At 46.6% G+C, this 19087-nt stretch overlaps 1 pseudogene; it reads right to left on the minus strand.

Annotated features, from left to right (window-relative positions):
• Nucleotides 1-15451: 15451 nt before the first annotated feature.
• Nucleotides 15452-17852, minus strand: LOC135887587 (zinc finger protein 501-like; annotated as a pseudogene).
• Nucleotides 17853-19087: the final 1235 nt, after the last annotated feature.

Raw genomic sequence — 19087 nt, forward strand, 5'->3', positions numbered from 1 at the left:
CAGCAAAGGGGGAGTAAAGGGCAGGAAGAGCCAGAAGCACAGAGAGGGGAAGAGAGAAGGACACAAAATAGTGTAGACATGGGTGGCAGGTGAACCCACTGTTGGGGGAGGCTAGCCCCGGCGCCTCTCTTTCCGCCCAATGCCCCTCCCCTCCACCTCCTCCCCCGCCAGTGAAGCCCAGAGCACACACACACACACCCCATGGCTGCCACCCCCTCCCCCGCCCCTGTCCTGAGCAGTCTCCGACCCCACGACTCCAGCCCCAGAGTGCAGGGCGGGTGGTGCAGTCTCAGAGCCCCCGACCCCAACCTCAAAGTGCAGGGTGGGCGGCATGTCTGCCATGCCCCCAACCCCAGCACCGGGTGGTATGATATTATCTGATTTAAATATGACCATGTAGATGATTGTTGCTACCATTGTTATATAATTGCAACAAATCTTGTACAAAGTATGTCAAGTAAGGTGTCAATAGAAAAGTTATGATTTGCTGAATATGATCCTGCTAGTTGTATACATGTATCATTTTTGTATCTAAAGTTATGAATATTAACTGTGTACCTGTATTTTAAATGTTTGCTCATATGGTAACACCCACAAGCTATTTAGCCTGCACACCTTGAAGGGACTATTCAAGTTAAACCGCCCATCAAAGAAGAACACCTAGCTCACAGTGGACCTTGGAAGATGCCTATCTACACTTAATGGACTTTCCTGTGAATGTTCTAACTAGAGTATGAGTGATGGCTTCTACTATGACTAAGCGAAGCATGCATGGACATGTGACTTGCCCATATGACTCCAAACACCATCTTGTTACCTGTAATTTTCCACAGTGAGAACAATGGGTTTCTCTTCACTTGGCAGAAGCTATAAAAGGTGCTGGAAACATCTCCATTTTGCCTCTTTCCTGCTCAAACTGCTGGACCATGGACTTGTACTAATGGGAGCATTCTAACCAAAGGACTAAGGACCTTCCAATGATTTGGAAGCAACCAGAGACTTAACAAGCCAGCAGTTTATTCCATCACTGCTACAAGCCTGATCCAAGAACTTTGCACTTATTGTATGTATTTGATTCTTTTAACCAATTTTAACTCTCACCTTTCTTTCTTTTTATAATAAATCTTTAGATATTAGATACTAAAGGACTGGCAACAGCATGATTATTGGTAAGATCTGAGTTTTATATTGACCTGGATATGTAGCTGGTCTTTTGGGATCAGAAGAACCCTTTTGTTTGATTAAATTGGTTTTAAATAACCACTCATCATTAAATCTAGTGTCTGGGTGTTGAATCCAGGACTGGAGTAACTAAGGAGACTGCTTTTCTGTCAGCCAGTGTAGTGAGACAGAAATTTACTTTTGTTGCTCGTTTGGTATATCTTGTGGAAGAATAACCAATAGTTCTGAGGTGTGTCTGCCCTTTTCCCCAGAAGCTAGTCCTGAATTTGGTATTATCAGTTGTGACCCACAGAGTCACGGTGACAGTGGCATAGTCTTGCTAGAATCAACAAAACCAGGTAAATTAAACTTTGGATCAGAACCCCACGCTATTAACATTTGAAATTTCATATTGAGAGTTTTAAAGGATAAAGATCAGTGACCATGGGCGCTGCAAGGCATCAGCAGAAGCAATCAAACTGCCAGCCCTGAGAGAGAACCTGGGTTTTGAACCTGAACAAAGATTGGCAGATTTTCTTATGTGGTGAACAGAGGACAGGCAAACAGAGGGAGTTTGCCTGGGGGGCGTTACCACAGAATGTTTTTGCCTTTCAGGCTTCTATGAGCAATAAATAAAACTTCTGAAGAGGCTCTTAGAAGGAAGATATTATGGATAGTGAGCGATCAGCTGTTGTGACCTGCACAGGATGTGCCATGTTTGTCTTTCCCCCAGAGGATAGAAGTGACTTCGTCCATACAAACTGTAAGCTGGTCTCCATATTGGAAGAGAAGGTTAAAGGACTAGAGACCCAAGTATCAACCCTGCATTGTATCAAAGAAAATGAAGACTTTCTGGATAGAAGTCAGCGTTTGGTACTGCAGACACAGCATGCTGAAGAATCAGAGAGGGCAGTGCAGAATAGGGAAGAAAATTGGCAGCATGTGACCTCCAGAAGAAGAAAGAGGAGAATCCATGTACCCACAATGCAGATAGAGGTAAGAAACCATTTTCAGGCTCTCTGCACAGGTACTATGGTGGAGAATGGTTTGGAAGAGTTATCTGAGGGAAGGCATCAGAAGGAGACCCCATCGACCAGAAAGCATGGGATGCATTGTCCTAGGGATGGGGTTTCCACGACCACCACTCCCAAGAGGAGGACACTGGTGCTGATGGTCGGGGATTCCCTGCTAAGGGGGATGGATCATACATCTGCCGTTCAGACTGGGAGACTCGAGAAGTGTGCTGCTTGCCTGGAGCTAAAATTCAGGATGTGACGGAGTGTCTGCTGAGACTGATCAAGTCCTCAGACTGCAACCCCTTCCTACTTCTCCACATGGACACCAATAATACTGCCAAGAATGATCTTGAGCGGGTCACTGCAGACTACGTGGCTCTGGAAAGAAGGATAAAGGAGTTTGAGGCGCAAGTCATATTCTCATCCAAAGGAGTTTGAGGCGCAAGTCATATTCTCATCCATCCTCCCTGTTGAAGGAAAAGGCCCAGGTAGGGACCATCAAATTGTGGCGGTAAATGCGTGTTTACGCAGGTGGTGTCAGAGAGAGGGCTTTGGATTCTTTGACTATGGGATGTTGTTCCAGGAAGAAGGATTGCTAGGAAGAGATGGGCTCCACTTAACGAAGAGAGGGAAGAGCATCTTCGCAGGCAGACTTTCTAACCTAGTGAGGAGGGCTTTAAACTAGGTTTGCCAGGGGACGGTGACCCAAGTCCAGAGGTAAGTGGGGAAGTGGAATACTGGGAGGAAACACAAAGAGGAGGGTGCAACAGGGGAGCTCTCCTGATTCATACTGAGAAAGTAGGGCAATTGGCTAGTTATCTTAGGTGACTGTACATGCCTGGGAAACAAGCAGGAAGAATTGAAATTCCTGGCACAATCAAGAAATTATGATGTGATTGGAATAACAGAGACTTGGTAGGGTAACTCACATGACTGGATGGGTATAAACTGTTCAGGAAGGATATGTGGGGGAGAAAAGATGGAGGAGTTGCACTGTATGTAAGAGAGCAGCATGATTGCTGAGAGCTCCAGTATGAAATTGTAGAAATGCCTGTTGAGAGTCTTTGGGTTAAGTTTAGAGGTGAGAGCAACAAAGGTGATGTTGTGGTGGGCATCTGCTATAGACCATCAGACCAGGAGGATGAGGTAGATGAGGCTTTCTTCAGACAACTAATGGAAGTTTCCAGATCACAGGCCTTGGTTCTAATGGGGGACTTCAATCACCCTGACATCTGCTGGGAAAGCAATACAGCAGTGCACAGACAATCCAGGACGTTTTTAGAGAGTGTTGGGAACAAGTTCCTGGTGCAAGTGCTGAAGGAACCAACTGGGGGCCACACTCCTCTTGACCTGCTGCTCACAAACAGGGAAGAAATGGTAGGGGAAGTAGAAGTGAGTGGCAACCTGGGCAGCAGTGACCCTGAGATGGTTGAGTTCAGGATCCTGACAAAAGGAAGAAAGGAGAGCAGCAGAATACAGACCCTGGACTTCAGAAAAGCAGACTTTGACTCCCACAGAGAACTGATGGGCAGGATCCCCTGGGGGGCTAATATGAGGGGTAAAGGAGTCCAGGGGAGCTGGCTGTATTTTAAAGAAGCCTTTTTGAGGGTGCAGGAACAAACTATCCCAAATGTGCAGAAAGAATAGCAAATATGGCAGTCGACTAGCTTGGCTTAACAGAGAAATCTTCGGTGAGCTTAAACACAAAAAGGAAGCTTACAAGAAGTGGAAACTTGGACAGATGACTAGGGGAGGCCGGGGGTATAAAAATATTGCTCGAGTATGCAGGGGTGTAATCAGGAAGACCACAGCACAATTGGAGTTGCAGCTAGCAAGGGATGTGAAGAGTAACAAGAAGGGTTTCTATAGGTATGTTAGCAACAAGAAGAAGGTCAGGGAAAGTGTGGGACCCTTACTGAATGCAGGAGGCAACCTAGTGACAGATGATGTAGAAAAAGCTGAAGTACTCAATGCTTTTTTTGCCTCGGTCTTCACAGACGAGGTCAGCTCCCAGACTGCTGCACTGGGCAGCACAGTATGGGGAGGAGGTGAGCTGCACTCAGTGGGAGGCTGGTGCACATGACTTACGAGGAGAGGTTGAGGAAACTGGGCTTATTTAGTCTGCAGAAGAGAAGAGTGAGGGGGGATTTGATAGCAGCCTTCACTACCTGAAGGGGGGTTTCAAAGAGGATGGAGCTAGGCTGTTCTCAATGGTGGCAGATGACAGAACAAGGCGCAATGGTCTCAAGTTGCAGTGTGGGAGGTGTACGTTAGATATTAGGAATAACTATTTCACTAGGAGGGTGGTGAAGCACTGGAATGGGTTACCTAGGGAGGTGGTGGAATCTCCATCCTTAGAGGTTTTTAAGGCCCGGTGTGACGTTCGGTACCTCGGGGGAACCCCCAGAACCCCCATGTTTATCCTTATAATATGATTGTGTGGTTTCTAATGCAAAGTTTGTGATGTTGGGTGTCTTCGGAAGGTTCATGATATATTGAGCATTGTTGTTATGGTAATGTTATAGTAATCGTTGTTATAGTAATGTTATAAATTGTAATTTCATATATATAGTTATGAGGCTAAAAATGTGTCCTCATGGCTTAAAGCAAGCCCAGGCAAATACTCTCCGGAAGCAGAGGGGCAGTTCACAGCTCATCAGGGCATGTATGGGACAAACCCAGCCCAGCCTCACAGGAACAAAGGACACTGGCCTAGGCAACAACAAAGGATCTGTTGGTCTTTCGAGTGAGTCACCCCCCTTCCCTTGGTCAGTTTGGGTCTACAATGAGATAATGCTCACCTGACTCTGAAGTGAGGGTGGGGAAAGCCAAGAGGGAAGAAAGGACATCATAAAAGGGAGAGACGTTTGCCATGCTCTTCCTCTCTCTTCCACCTCCATCTACAGACATCACCACCAAGCGACTGAAGCGCTGATCAAAGGGGAGAGCCTGGCTGAAGGGTAACCCTCCAGCCTGTGGTGAGAAGCATCTAAGTTTGTAAGGGCACTGAAAGTGTTAAGATCATTTTAGAATGTGTTTTGCTTTTATTTCATTTGACCAAATCTGACTTGTTATGCTTTGATTTATAATCACTTAAAATTTATCTTTGTAGTTAATAAATCTGTTTGTTTATTCTACCTGAAGCAGTGTGTTTGGTTTGAAGCATGTCAGAGACTCCCCTTGGGATAACAAGCCTGGTACAAATCAATTTCTTTGTTAAATTGATGAACTCATATGAGCTTGCAGCATACAGCGGTCATAACTGGACACTGCAAGACAGAGGTTCCTAGGGTTGTGTTTGGGACCGGAGATATTGGCTAGTGTCATTTGGTTGCACAATCCAAGGAGCAGCTTACATGCCAGAGGCTGTGTGTGAACAGCCCAGGAGTGGGGGTTCTCACAGCAGAGCAGGGTAAGGCTGGCTCCCAGAGTCAAGGATTGGAGTGACCAAGCAGATCACTGGTCCAGACAACACCAGAGGGGAATGTCACAACCGGCTTGACAAATCCCTGAGATGATTTGGATGGGGTTGGCCCTGCTTTGAGCAGGGGGTTGGACTGGATAACCTCCTGAGGTCTCTTCTAACCTTAATCTTCTATGATTCTATTATTTTAAGTCTTGGCCCAGCTGGAAAAAGAAGCTGAAGAGACTGCCAAGCAAGCTGAGGAGAGAGCCAAACAAGCTCACCAAAGACAAACGGAACTGCTGCAAGCTAAGACAGAAGTTGCCAGACTTAAGCTCCAAATCAAAAAACAATGGAAGAATAGCAGAAACTGTATCATCTTGAAAGATGATACATTGTTTATAACAATGTTGGTATATTTGATCATGACATGACAGATATGTTTAATCAGGTTGATGTCACAACCCAGTCCCAAAGTGAGTATGAATGTGACTCTTCTGTGTTATCTGTAACTAACAGGGAGATTTGTGAAGGGGGGGAGGGTGTATGACTCTAAGACGTTGTCAGTGTTTAACCAATTATTCTATGACCAGGGAGAGGTTGTCTCTAACCTTGGGAAGGTGGAAAATAGCTGTGTCTGAGCAGAAAAGCAGTTTATGTGTGAATTAAGTTTCTGAATGTCTGTCTAATATCTCAGAAATGAATCTAGAATTAGATGAAGCACAGAAAGAACTCATTGATCAGGAAAATGTTTCTCTAGAGCTGATTAAATTTGATGGTCAGGATAAAGCCCTAATTGAGGAAGAAAAGGGTAGATTTTTTTGTGGTTGATAGATTGTTGGCAAGTAAAGCTAGTGAAACTAAGCCTGAACAAGATAGAAATGATTTGCTTAAAGTAGCTCAGTATAATGAACCACTATCTGTGGAGAATAGCAGTTATCTGTTGGGAGTGGCAATTTGCCTGTTAAGGAAGCTATCCCACTTCCCAAGTATATGTCTGAAATCAGTCATGGGTGCTGGGACAAAGGAAAGGATGTCTCTAATTGTTTGTCTGTTAAGAACAGCAATGTGTTTGCTGCACAAGAGAGTGTCTCTAGCTCTTTGTCTGTGAAGCAGACAGAAGCCTGTCAGACTATGATGGTTGAAAATTTATCAGTTGTCTCAGAGTTGGTTCCGGATTTAACTAAAGCCCAGGAAGGAAATGTTCCTAAGTTTGTGTCTGCTAGGGAGAATGACATTGTAAGTCGCATTGTAAGTCGCATCCAGTTAGTGTCATAACGAAGTCCCAGGGACCAGGCAATTCTAATACTTCTATTTTGCCTGTTGCTAGTGTGTTGCTGGGTAAAGGTATGACAACTCAACCAAGCTGATATCATGGCCAGGGCACAAGGACAGCAAGAAGATGATTTGACTGTGTTACCCACTGACAGTGTGGAAACTTGTAACAAGGAGGGAATGCTACCTAAGCTTGTGTGTGTTGAGCCTGGTAACCTGTATATTTCCAACAGGAAGGGTGGCAAAGGGAAGGAGAATGCCTCTAACCTTTTAACTATGGAGTCTAGCCATAGGTACCAACTCCGTGGATGCCCACGGGAAAAAACTGTGGGTGCTGAGTAGCCCCCTTATCAATGCCTCTCCCTCCCCACAGTGCCTCCTGCCCGCCGGCGGGTCCCACTGTTCAGCACTTCCCCTCCCTCCTAGCTCCTACCGCCTGCCATGGATCAGCTCTTTTGCAGCATCTGGAGTTGCTGGGGGGAAGGGGGAAGAGCGAGGGGGCAGCGTGCTTGGGGGAGGGGGTCGAACAGGGTGGGACAGGGAAGAGTGGAGGCAGGAAGCAGCGGGGTGGGGGTGGGAAGAAGCAGGGTGAGGTGGGACCTTGGGGGAAGGGGTGGCATGGGGGCAGGATCTTGGCAGAGCCGGGGAGGGGGGGCACCCCTTGGCAGATTAGAAACTCGGCACCTATGAGTCTAGCAGCTTGCCTGAAAGGGGGTTGTGTAAAAATCCTCCTAATGGGCCAGAGATTATTCTGGGTGTAATTGAAACTCAGAAGGAGTTGGTGGTGGCTCAGCAGAGCAATGCTTCTGTGGAGCAGGATAAAGGTGAATTGTTGCTTAAAGAAGCTCCTAAGGAGCAGAATCCTCATGGTAGTTTTTGCAAACAGTTTGCTGTAGCTGAGAGTTGTGGAAGTGAATTAATTGAGGTAGATCAGGATGAATTTCTGTCTGTAGAAGGCAACAATTTATCTATTGAGAGATTTGTTTCAGTTCCTAACAGCAAGAATTTTTCTGTTGAAAGTGGATCCACTGACTTCACTTTAGAAAGATCCAGTATGAATAACTTAGAGAAGGTGTCAGGATGGAATGAAAATTGTCAGGGAATTTGAGCAGCCCTATGACGACCAAGTGGCTGTGCTTGACCAGTTTGTTGGGGAGACAATGTTGTTGGGACAGGAATGTCTCCATGTTGATTCTTTAAGTGAACAGTCTGTCTCAGGTTCAGAAGGAAGACTGGGTAGCTGAGTCTGCAGAGCATGACAGCTATGCAGTTAATTTCTCAAGAAAACAGGGGATGGCAGGCAAACTCTCACCCTTTGATACTTTGGATATATTTTGTAGTCTCTTAGTGACTTAACTTCTGATTCCATGTGGAAGCAGAGGTTGGTAATGGAAGGACAAAAGAACCTTGAGTATAACATGCTAGTGAAAATGAATGATATCTCTTTAAAACAGTGTCCAGCCTTCAAAGTGGTAATGGTTAAGAATCTGAAAACTGGTAAACAGGCTAGTGTCTGTGTTGATGCAAATTATCTGACTGACAGGGGGGAGAAAGACTTGCCCATAGCTATTAGCAGAGAGGACATACCTAGCCAGCCAATGGATTCTGTTACACAAGAGAGCTCAGATTTTGACCCTCCAGGACAGGGAGGAAGGGAAAAACTTTATCGTGCAAATGGAAGCCACAGGTTAACCCTAAAATGCCAAAACCTCAATGGTATTGAGCCAAAGGCAGGGCATGACAAAAATGCTTGTAAATGAACACTCGTGATAGACTGGATGTTGATATTAATGCTAATGTTAACTCTTGTGACTAATGTGTTGCTGATACCAAAAACTGTAAAAAATATACAATGTGCGTGACCTTTTGGAAAAAACCTTGAAGAGTGATACATAAGAACTCGGTGTGTGCTAAAAGCTTTTATGGTTATGCTGTTTCATTACATGACAACACACTGTATGCTAAAAGGCCTTGTGATACTGATATTTCACAGCTAGTGTCTGTAACCAATCTTGAAACTGTATGCTGGAGAAAATACATTACACACCTAATGTGCTCTATGAAAAGGGAAACTGAGGCATGCCACCATATTGCTTTCATGGCTAAATGCCAAAATACCTACACTGTTGAGAACATTAATATCTACATAGATTTGATGTTAACTGGACTCCAAACATTTGCCAGGGCTTGTATAAATAAATTAGCTATTTTCATTAGCTCTTGGAAAGATCACATGCAGAAATCATGCTGCAAGAACAGATCCAATCCACTATTGGTCTAACCAAGTTTTACCTTGGGTTTGTGAAGGGTTTCCATAGTTTTGTTACTTCCAAAACAAACCTTACAAAGAAAAAGCCTGTTTTAGTCAAACATGATTTTGATAAACCATTTCTGTTATACACTGATACTTCTAATATTGAATTAGAAACTGTAGTAATACAGAACCAAGAATGGGAAGTTCCTAGGATGCATTCAGCAATGTCTGTGACACCCCTTCCTGCATCATTTTTTCATTGGGGGTGTGACATTATCTGATTAATATATGAGCATGTAGATCATTCTCGATACCACTGTTATATAATTGCAACAAACCTTGTACAAAGTATGTCAAGTAAGGTATCTATGGAAAGGTTACGATTTGCTGGGTGACAGCACCACTACAGAGAAGGCTGAGACGAGCTTATGTTTAACAACTGATCTTTTAAGTGCTATATAATCCAAATGCAGCTGTGGTTGCCTTGAAAACTGCTGTGCCTCCTGCAGGTCTGGGGTAGTGTTCATGGTTCAAATTTAAAGTTATCTAAGTAAGGGCTTCCCAAGAGGCAGTGCCCCACCCCCCTCAAAAAGTGACATCTACAAAGCCCAGAAGCAACTTTACTAGCAGATAAAAAACAGGGATTTTAGCTGAGAAAGGTCAGTCAGAGCTTCGGGGTTCATTTGAATTCCCACTCCAGGTCTGGGACACTTTCATCTCCAGCCCTCAGGAGTCTGAGTCAGGATCAAAGAAATCAAAGTGTGATTCCTAAGCATGGAGAGTAAAGAACACTGTTGGAAGTGCCATGCTGGGAGGTGGGGGTAGAATGGGGAGAGGATAAACTCTCCATGGCTCAGACAGGGGCTGCTGTGTCAGCGTGGAATGTGACAGCAAAGGGGGAAGGAGGGAATCCCTCCAACTCACCCCATCACCCTCAAATAACACAGAACCCAAACTCCACATTTTCCTATCCTGGCTCCAGCACTTTTAGAATCCATTTAATTCTGGTCTCTAAGGGAGTCAGTGTCCAAAAAATAAATGTTTTTGGCATAACATGGAGCAATGTGAGACTGTGTGGGAATGAGACAATCTCTCCCCAAAGGGGGAACCCGTGACTCTAACAATCCCTCTGCTAATGGGGGGGGGGGGGGAGATCAGAACATATAAGATGGTTGGGCTCAGTTTAAACTAGAAAAAGTGGGGGGAGGGTCAGGGGAGATTTGCTAGCTAATCCAAACCACTTTTCCCACCACAGGCAGGCCCACAGAGGCTGATGCTGCAGAGGCAGAGGTGGAATCTGAGGCCCTTACGTTCATGAAAAAAGAGTCTGTGGAAATCAGTCCCTTTCAGTGGTGCTTTCTGAATGCAGAGTTGGCAGGGAAAAGGGGACGAGGGGGTAAATGATAACAGGAGGGAGGGATAGCTCAGTGGTTTGAGCATTGGCCTGCTAAACCCAGGGCTGTGAGTTCAATCCTTGAGGGGGACATTTAGGGATCTGGGGCAAAAATCTGTCTGGGGATTGGTCCTGCTTTGAGCAGGGGGGTGGACTAGATAACCTCCTAAGGTCCCTTCCAACCCTGATATTCTATGATTCTTTCCCCCATACTTTCCTTTCTTCTCCCACAATCCCTAACATTTGATTTCACCAGCACACAGCATCCTCTACATCCACCAGACCCAAGCATTGAATCCCGGTTTCCTCCCCAAAACCCATCCCTTCACATTTGATTCCCTGGAACGCACCACTGTGACATTCCCCTCTGGTGTTATCTGGACCGGTGATCTGCTAAGTCACTCCAATCCTCGACTCTGGGAGCCAGCCTTACCCTGCTCTGCTGTGAGAACCCCCACTCCTGGGCTGTTCACGCACAGCCTCCAGCATGTAAGCTGCTCCTTGGATTGTGCAACTGAATGACACTAGCCAATATCTCCGGTCCCAGACACAACCCTAGGAACCTCCATCTTGCAGTGTCCAGTTATGCCTGCTGGACGCTGCAAGCTTATATGAGTTCGTCAATTTAACAAAGAAATTGATATATACCAGGCTTGTTATCCCAAGGGGAGTCTCTGACACACTTCAAACCAAACGCACTGCTTCAGGTAGAATAAACAAAACAGATTTATTAACTACAAAGATAAATTTTAAGTGATTATAAATCAAAACATGTCAGATTTGGTCAAGAGAATGTTTAGGCTCCCAGCCCCTTTCTCTCTTCCCAGGGGCAAAATGCGATGATATCTTCCCACCAGTTTTAAACCCCCCTTTCTCTGGCCTGCGCTCAATAGACGTCTGGGTCGGTTCAAAGGCATCAGCTAAAAAAGCCATCTCATGCACAGTCTTTACATCTTTGTCCCACAGACACTGCTTTACATCAGCCTTACGTATGCCTAGGAAATGCTCTTGAGCAACAAGATCCAACATTCCCTCAAAACTTGCCACCTCTTTACCCCTCACCCATTTTCCCAACAAATCTTTCATTTGTTTACGTATTCCCCATTACTCATCCCAATATCCCTTTTAAGAGATTCCTAAATTTAATTCTATATGTTTTGGGGATAATCTGAAAACTTCGCAAAACAGTATCTTTAAATTTACAATAGTCTAAAGCATCTTCAATAGCCAGTCCATTGAATATATTTTGAGCTTTACCAGTTAATTTCACAATCAGGGTAGGAACTCTCTTATCAGGGATTTCCTGTATTACACACAGCCTTTCAAAGGTAGTCACATATTCAGCAATATCCTCCTCCTCACTGTATGCAGGACATAAGTGTTCCCATTTGTGGATTTTTGAAGTGATGGGAGTCATTGGGGTCAGGGGGTTCTCGTTCTGCTTCTCTAGCAGGTCCAGTTGGTGTTTTCGCTCTTTTTCTTCCTGCTCTCTCTCTCTTTTTCTTCCATGGCCCTTCTGTGTGCAGCCTCCTCTCTGGCTGTCTCTGCCTCCATAGTTTCCCTGGCCGCAGCTGCTTCTCTGAGCTTCATTTCTGCCTGCCACATTTAAAGCTCACTGTCCTTTTCCTTCTCTGTCACTTCCAGTCTGGCCAGCTCTAGTTTTGTAGCTGCCTCACTGGTAGTCATTTTTCTGCTTTCTTGTGCTTATTTCCCTCACCCTAAATAAACAAACAGAAAATAATAAAACTGTGACCTCCTCTTGACTGTTCTTAGCCACTGCATTTACAACTCACTTAAAATCACAAATATCAGTGCATAAAGTGTGAATTCCACTTGGCGTAACAAGCCGCACATACACCCTGCTCGCTGTGCCACTGTGACGTTCCCCTGCTGTTATCTGAACCGGTTATCTGCTGGGTCACGCCAATCCTCGACTGTGGGAGACAGCTTTACCCTGATCTGCTGTGAGAACCCCCTCTCCTGGGCTGTTCACGCACAGCCTCCAGCATGTAAGCTGCTTGGATCTTGCAACCGAATGACACTAGCCAACATCTCCGGTCCCAGACACAATCCTAGGAACCTACGTCTTGCAGTGTCCAGTTATGCCCGCTGGACGCTGCAAGCTTATATGAATTTGTCAATTTAACAAAGAAATTGATATATACCAGGCTTGTTATTCCAAGGGGAGTCTCTGACATGCTTCAAACCAAATGCACTGCTTCAAGTAGAATAAACAAAACAGATTTATTAACTACAAAGATAAATTTTAAGTGATTATAAATCAAAGCATAACAAGTCAGATTTGGTCAAATGAAATAAAAGCAAAATGCATTCTAAGAATATCTTAATACTTTCAGTGCCCTTAAAAACTTAGATGCATCTCACCAGAGGCTGGCTGGTTGCCCTTCAGCCAGGCTCTCCCCTTCGATCAGCGCTTCAGTCGCTTGGTGGTGATGTCTGTAGATGGAGGTGGAAGAGAGAGGAAGAGCATGGCAAACGTCTCTCCCTTTTATGATATTCTTTCTTCCCTCATGGTTTTGCCCCACCCTACCCCTTCAGGGTCAGGTGAGCATCACCTCATTGTAGTCCCTGACTGACCAAGGGAACGAGGGTGACTCACTCGAGAGTCCAACAGATCCCTTGTTGTTGCCTAGGCCAGTGTCCTTTGTTCCTGTGAGACTGGGCTGGGTTTGTCCCATACATGCCCTGATGAGGTGTGAACTGCCCCTCTGTTCCTGGAGAGTTTTGCCTGGGCTTGTTTTAAGCCATGAGGACACATTTTCAGCCTCATAACTATATACATGAAATTACAACCTATAACATTACTATAACAATAATGCTCAGTGCATCATGAGCCTTCCGAAGACACCCGACATGACAAACTTTGCATTGGATACCACACAATCATATTATAACGATGAACATGGGGGCGTTGGGTGTCCCCCCGAGGTACAGAAAGTCACAACCACCTCAGGTGATTTAGGGAAGGGAAGACTTGTCAGTCCCAGGGACACTTCCCTGCAGGGACCAACTCCAGTTAAGTGGGGGAGCCCAGCCCAATGGCTGCTGGAAGATGGGAACAGGTGTCCAGAGCGACTGTGGGGCCTGGCCCAAGTATCCCTCTCCTAGTCTCCATGGAAGGGGCATCACATCTGAGAATGGAAGGGAGAGGGTGGGAATTCATCCAGGCAGAGGAAACTTCTAGAGAAGTTTCTCTTTCTTCTTCCAGCAGGTTAGCAGGCGGCAGGAAGGCACATCAGTTCAGCAGCCAGGGCTGCAGCACGGAGTAAGGGCTTGTGGCAGTAGGCCCAATAATCTTTATAAAGATAGTTATGATATGAATATGGCATAACTAAAATATGTTTTATGCAAGATGGATTATGTAAGGTATCATTAGAAATGTTATGATGTACTGGCTAGGATTATCCGATTTGTATGTATGTATCGTTTCTGTATGTGAAGTTAGGAATATTGACTATGTATCAATTACAGAAGTGTTTGCCCCTGGGAAATGCCTATCAAACAAAATGCAACCAGCCTGGCTGACTAATCAATGGGCCATTAGGGGGAACAACAGAACTTTGAAAGTGCTAATCTCTTACCTTCCTGAGAAGTTTCCTGGGATAACTTTGGTTCAAGTCTGCTTTAACACTGCAGGGTCATGTGGTCATGTCACCTGGTACTAAACCCCATCTTGGACTGCTTGTATTTTTCCACAAAAAGGGAGTGGGGATAAGACTGGGAAACAAAGCTTTCCCACCTTATTTAAATCCTATTTATGGCTGGGGAGTGAAGTAATCAAAGTCAGTCCATACCTGCTTCTCAGGAGGAGATCCCCACCCGAGATGACTGCTGTGAACACCTGAAACTAGGCTCAAGTGAAAGGATTGAGCCCAGGCTGGAAAGGGGTCTGGCCTGCAAATAAAATGCTTGAAGCAACATTAGGTTGAGGAAATTATTATCTGTAGCCAGTTTCTGTAGTGTATTAAGCTTAGTTTGCGTGTTTGTTTTATTTGCTAAGTAATCTGCTTTGATCTGTTTGCTATCCCTGATTATCACTTAAAATCTATCTTTACAGTTAATAAACTCATTTTGTTTACCTTAAACCCAGTTTGTGGAATCCATAACTTGGGGGGGCAAGAATCTGTGCATATCTTCCTCCACATTGAGGGAGGGGGCAACCAACGAGCTTACATTGCACAGTTCTCTGTGCAGCACAAGGCAATTCACTCCTTGGGTTTGTACTCCTATGATAGTGTGCACACGAGTGCTGGGTACTTCCCGAGCTGGGTCTTCCTGTGCAGGCCTAATCTCAGTGTCTGTGTCTTTCTGCAGCAGGATGTGGCCCTACCTGTGTGTTTGCCAGAATAAGCTGGAGAGCCTGGCTTGGCAAGACAGGGTGAGGGAGCCCTGGCTGGTGGAACGGGCCGGTTCAGTGGAACCCCAGTACGTCATGTGGTATCCCTGGATCGGGTGGGAGGACGGCGCACAACCTGTCACGGGGTTGATTGGGACTTCTCCTCCTCTGCCTACGGTTAGCTTAGACCAGGCAAAGCCAGAGGGTCACTGATCAGCTAAGGGTCAGCAGCTGCTGGAACCTGCCCGCAGAGATGGGCAGCTAGATACCTGTGTGTGGGAATAAGGAAATGGAGTTTTTACTATGGCCAGCCCTCATCCGGGCACTTAGGGAATTTCTCTCCTGTGTGGAGGAGCCTCTGATGTCCAATGTGGTGTTAGCGCCAACTGAAGCATTTTCCATGCTAAAAACATCTTCTCTGTGTGGAATTGCTGATGCTTGATGCCATGTGAGCACCAAATAAAGCTTCCTCCATATTCAAGCTCTTTCTTCTGTGAATTATGTGATGAGAAATAATGTGTGAGCTCAGAAGGAATCTTTTCCTGCAGTTATTGAAGCTTTTCCCACAATCCAAATATTTATGGGTTCTCTCTCATGTGTGCATTATCTGATGTGAAGCAAGGTTTGATCTTCAAATAAAACTTTTCCCACAGTTGAGGCATTTATAGATTCTGTCCCATGGGAATTCTCCAATTTTTATGACGGTATGAGCTGGGACTGAAACTTTTCCAATTATCCAAGCATTTATGGGGTTTCTCTCCTGTGTGGATTGTCTGATGTCTAATAAGGTGTGAGCACTGACTGAAACTTTCCTCACAGTGGGGGCATTTATACGTTTTCTCTCCCGTGTGGGTTCTCTGATATACAATAAGGGCTCATGGTCCACTGAATTTTTCCCCCACAGTCCAAGCATTTACAGGGTTTCTCTCCCATGTGCAGTCTCCGATGGGCAGTAAGATTTGAGCTCTGACTGAAGCTTTTATCACAGTCCAAGCATTTATAAGGTTTTTCTCTTGTGTAGGTTCTCTGATGTACAATAAGGGCTGATGGTGCACTGCAACTTTTCCCACACTCAAGGCATTTATATGGTCTCTCTCCCGTGTGGGTTCTCTGATGTGTAATAAGGGCTGATGGTCTAATGAAACTTTTCCCACACTCAAGGCATTTATATGGTCCCTCTCCAGTGTGGATTCTCCCATGGCTATTAAGATGTGAGCGCTGACTGAATCTTTTCCCACAATCCAGGCATTTATAGGGTCTCTCTCCTGTGTGGACTCTCCTATGGTTTATAAGTCTTGAGTGCAGACTGAAGCTTTTCCCACAGTCCAAGCAGTTATAGGGTTTCTCTCCTGTGTGGGTTCTCTGATGTACAATAAGGGCTGATGATACATTGAAACATTTCCCACAATCAAGGCATTGATAGGGTTTGTCTCCTGTGTGGATTCTCCTATGGCTAGTAAGGCCTGAGCACTGACTGAAGCTTTTCCCACACTCAAGGCATTTATACGGTTTCTCTCCCGTGTGCAGTCTCCGATGGGCAGTAAGATTTGAGCTCCAATTGAAGCTTTTTCCACATTCCAAGCATTTATAGGGTTCCTTTTCTTTGGGATTTGTCTGCTGGGTTGTGGTTTCTTTGGAATCCTTGTCTCCTCCCCCACATTCAAAGGATTCATGCACTTTCTTTCTTGGGTGGTTTCCCAGCTTCCTCTCTGACCTGTGCCAATTACTCCAGGCTTTTCTCTGTTCCAAGCACTGGGAAAAGTTCTCTTCAACTCTTCTCAAAAAGTTCCCCTGCAGTTCCACTTGCTCAGGACCTTCCTGCTGTGGATTCCCCTCCTCGTTCTCACTCATTCTCCCATCATCTGCTGGGGGAGAGAAAGAATCAAGACAGGATTCATTGCCTGGGCTAGCAGAAAGGACAAAGTGAAAAGCAAAGAGAGAAAACACAATGCAGTAACTGTTGGAAGACTGAGAAATTGGATTCTGCCTCCACATCCCATCCAAACACTGACAGGGGTGTGAAGACAGGGAGAAAACTCCTGGCAGCTAACAGGGGTGGGTGGGAAGCCATGAGCGATATCTGCCACGATGATATGACACCTGCTGACCACAGCAGACCAGGGTGAGATGAGGCAGAACTGAGGAGGCTCAGACCACATTTGGGGGCTTTTCTGCTTTTTCCTTCATTTGCCATATACCTCCTGTGTCAGTGTCACTGACTTCTCACCTGTGCATGTGCCTCTTGGGTTCTTACTTTCCTTGGAGTCCTGGAGATCCAGGACCCACGGCTCTTCCCCTCTTTCGAGCCGGGCAATCAGGGCAGGTTTGGGAACGGAGAGTCCTGCTGAGGGAGTGAAATCAGACATGGTCAGAGTGCAATGAGGATTGGGGCAGTATTTGTTGCAATGGACACATCTTGAGCTTAAACTGACCCCATGATTTGCTGGGGCGTAGTGGGATGTGAACAGATGGGCACGTGATCACTGAGTCCCCTTGGGAGAGGCAGATGTCTGGGGAGGGGGGAGTTGTCACACCATCACCAGAAGTTTTCAGGATGTGTGCGCTCTGGGAGACTTCCTGAGGCACACACAGTTCTGGTGTTAAACCCCTGCCTGTGTCTAAACCTCCAGAGTCCAGATCCCTCCCCGCAGTAAGAGCTAGTCCCAGGAAGGGAGGTGCACAGAGATTCTGAGTGTGAGTGAGAATTAATGCAGAGAGGATGATACACTGCTTCTGCCTCCATGAGAGCTGGAGATGAATTAGCATGTCCATTAGGTTCATGACTCCCCTATCCCATTGGAGGCAGTATGGACGTGAACTGCTCTCACACACTGGAGCTGTGGACTATATGACCCATTTCCCTCTAATCTAACTGACCAGGGAAGAACCTGACCAGATTCAGAAATGCAGGTCCCGTGGCTTCAAATAGCTGAGGGTCTGAGGAGATACAAATCCTTACCCAGCGAGATCACAGTTTCATAATTCTCCTGCATGACGTCTCTGTAGAGGGCTCTCTGACTGGGGTCCAGCAGAGCCCCCTGCCCCTCGGTGAAATACACAGCCACCTCCTCGAAGGTCACCGGCATCTGAAACAACAGGTGCTCCCCACTCAGTTCCTGCTGCCCCAGCCACAACCCCACTATTCATGGGGGAAGAAGCACAAAAATAGGACAGCTCTGGGAGGGCCAGAGGAGCAGAATCCCACCCCGACCCTGCTCAGAGTGGCCAGGAGGTTCCAGGGAATAGAGAGAAGGGGAGAGTCCCTTGTCCCTCCCAGCAGATGGAGGAGGGCAGGGTCTTCCCATTTACCACCCACCTACTAGGCACAGGCTGATGTGCGAAGCAGAGATCAGTGCAGGGAACAGGGACAGGAATCCCAGCACCTTCCCTTTCTATTTCATCCCGTCTGTGCCTAGTGGGTTCAGGCTCCAGCACTCTGGTCTCTTTTCCCACCCCCGTCCAGGGGTTTGTTTCCTTTTTCAGAAATGGGAGAATGTTCACACACACACACCCCTGCCCATGGGCCTATTCATAAATCAAGCCCTACGCTAAGCATGTCCCAGCAGGTTTATCACACCGTCACCTCCCTGCCTCACCCTTTCCTGCCCCTCCCCCTCCACAACAACCCTCCCCAGCAGCTGTCCCCAAAAATCCCCTATCTGAGCTGGATCCACCACAGCCATTTCCCTTCCCTGTGCCCTAGGACGATGGGATGATCTGCAGCAAAACTTGGTGAATATTCTGCAGCCTGTCAGGGTGAGAAGGGCAATTGGGGAGGTTTGTGAATTAGCGTTAGTCCGTTTCACACCCCGATTCCCCCCAGGCCTTTCCCTGCAGACAGATACTCTAGACCAGGGGTCGGCAACGTTTGGCACGCGGCTCGCCAGAGTAAGCACCCTGGCGGGCTGGGCCAGTTTATTTACCTGCTGACGCGGCAGGTTCGGCCGATCGCGGCCCCCACTGGCCGCGGTTCGCCGTCCTGGGCCAATGGGGGTGGCGGGAAGCTGCAGCCAGCACATCCCTCGCCTGCGCCGCTTCCCGCCGCCCCCATTGGCCCGGGATGGGGAACCGCGGCCAGTGGGGGCCGCGATCAGCCGAACCTGCCGCGTCAGCAGGTAAATAAACTGGCCGGGCCCGCCAGGGTGCTTACCCCGGCGAGCCACGTGCCAAACGTTGCAGACCCCTGCTCTAGACTCTGCCATGCTGGGAAAAGCTTCATCAGTTATGT

Source organism: Emys orbicularis, chromosome 13, assembly GCF_028017835.1.
Source record: "Emys orbicularis isolate rEmyOrb1 chromosome 13, rEmyOrb1.hap1, whole genome shotgun sequence".
In the NCBI taxonomy this organism is placed as follows: Eukaryota; Metazoa; Chordata; order Testudines; family Emydidae; genus Emys; species Emys orbicularis.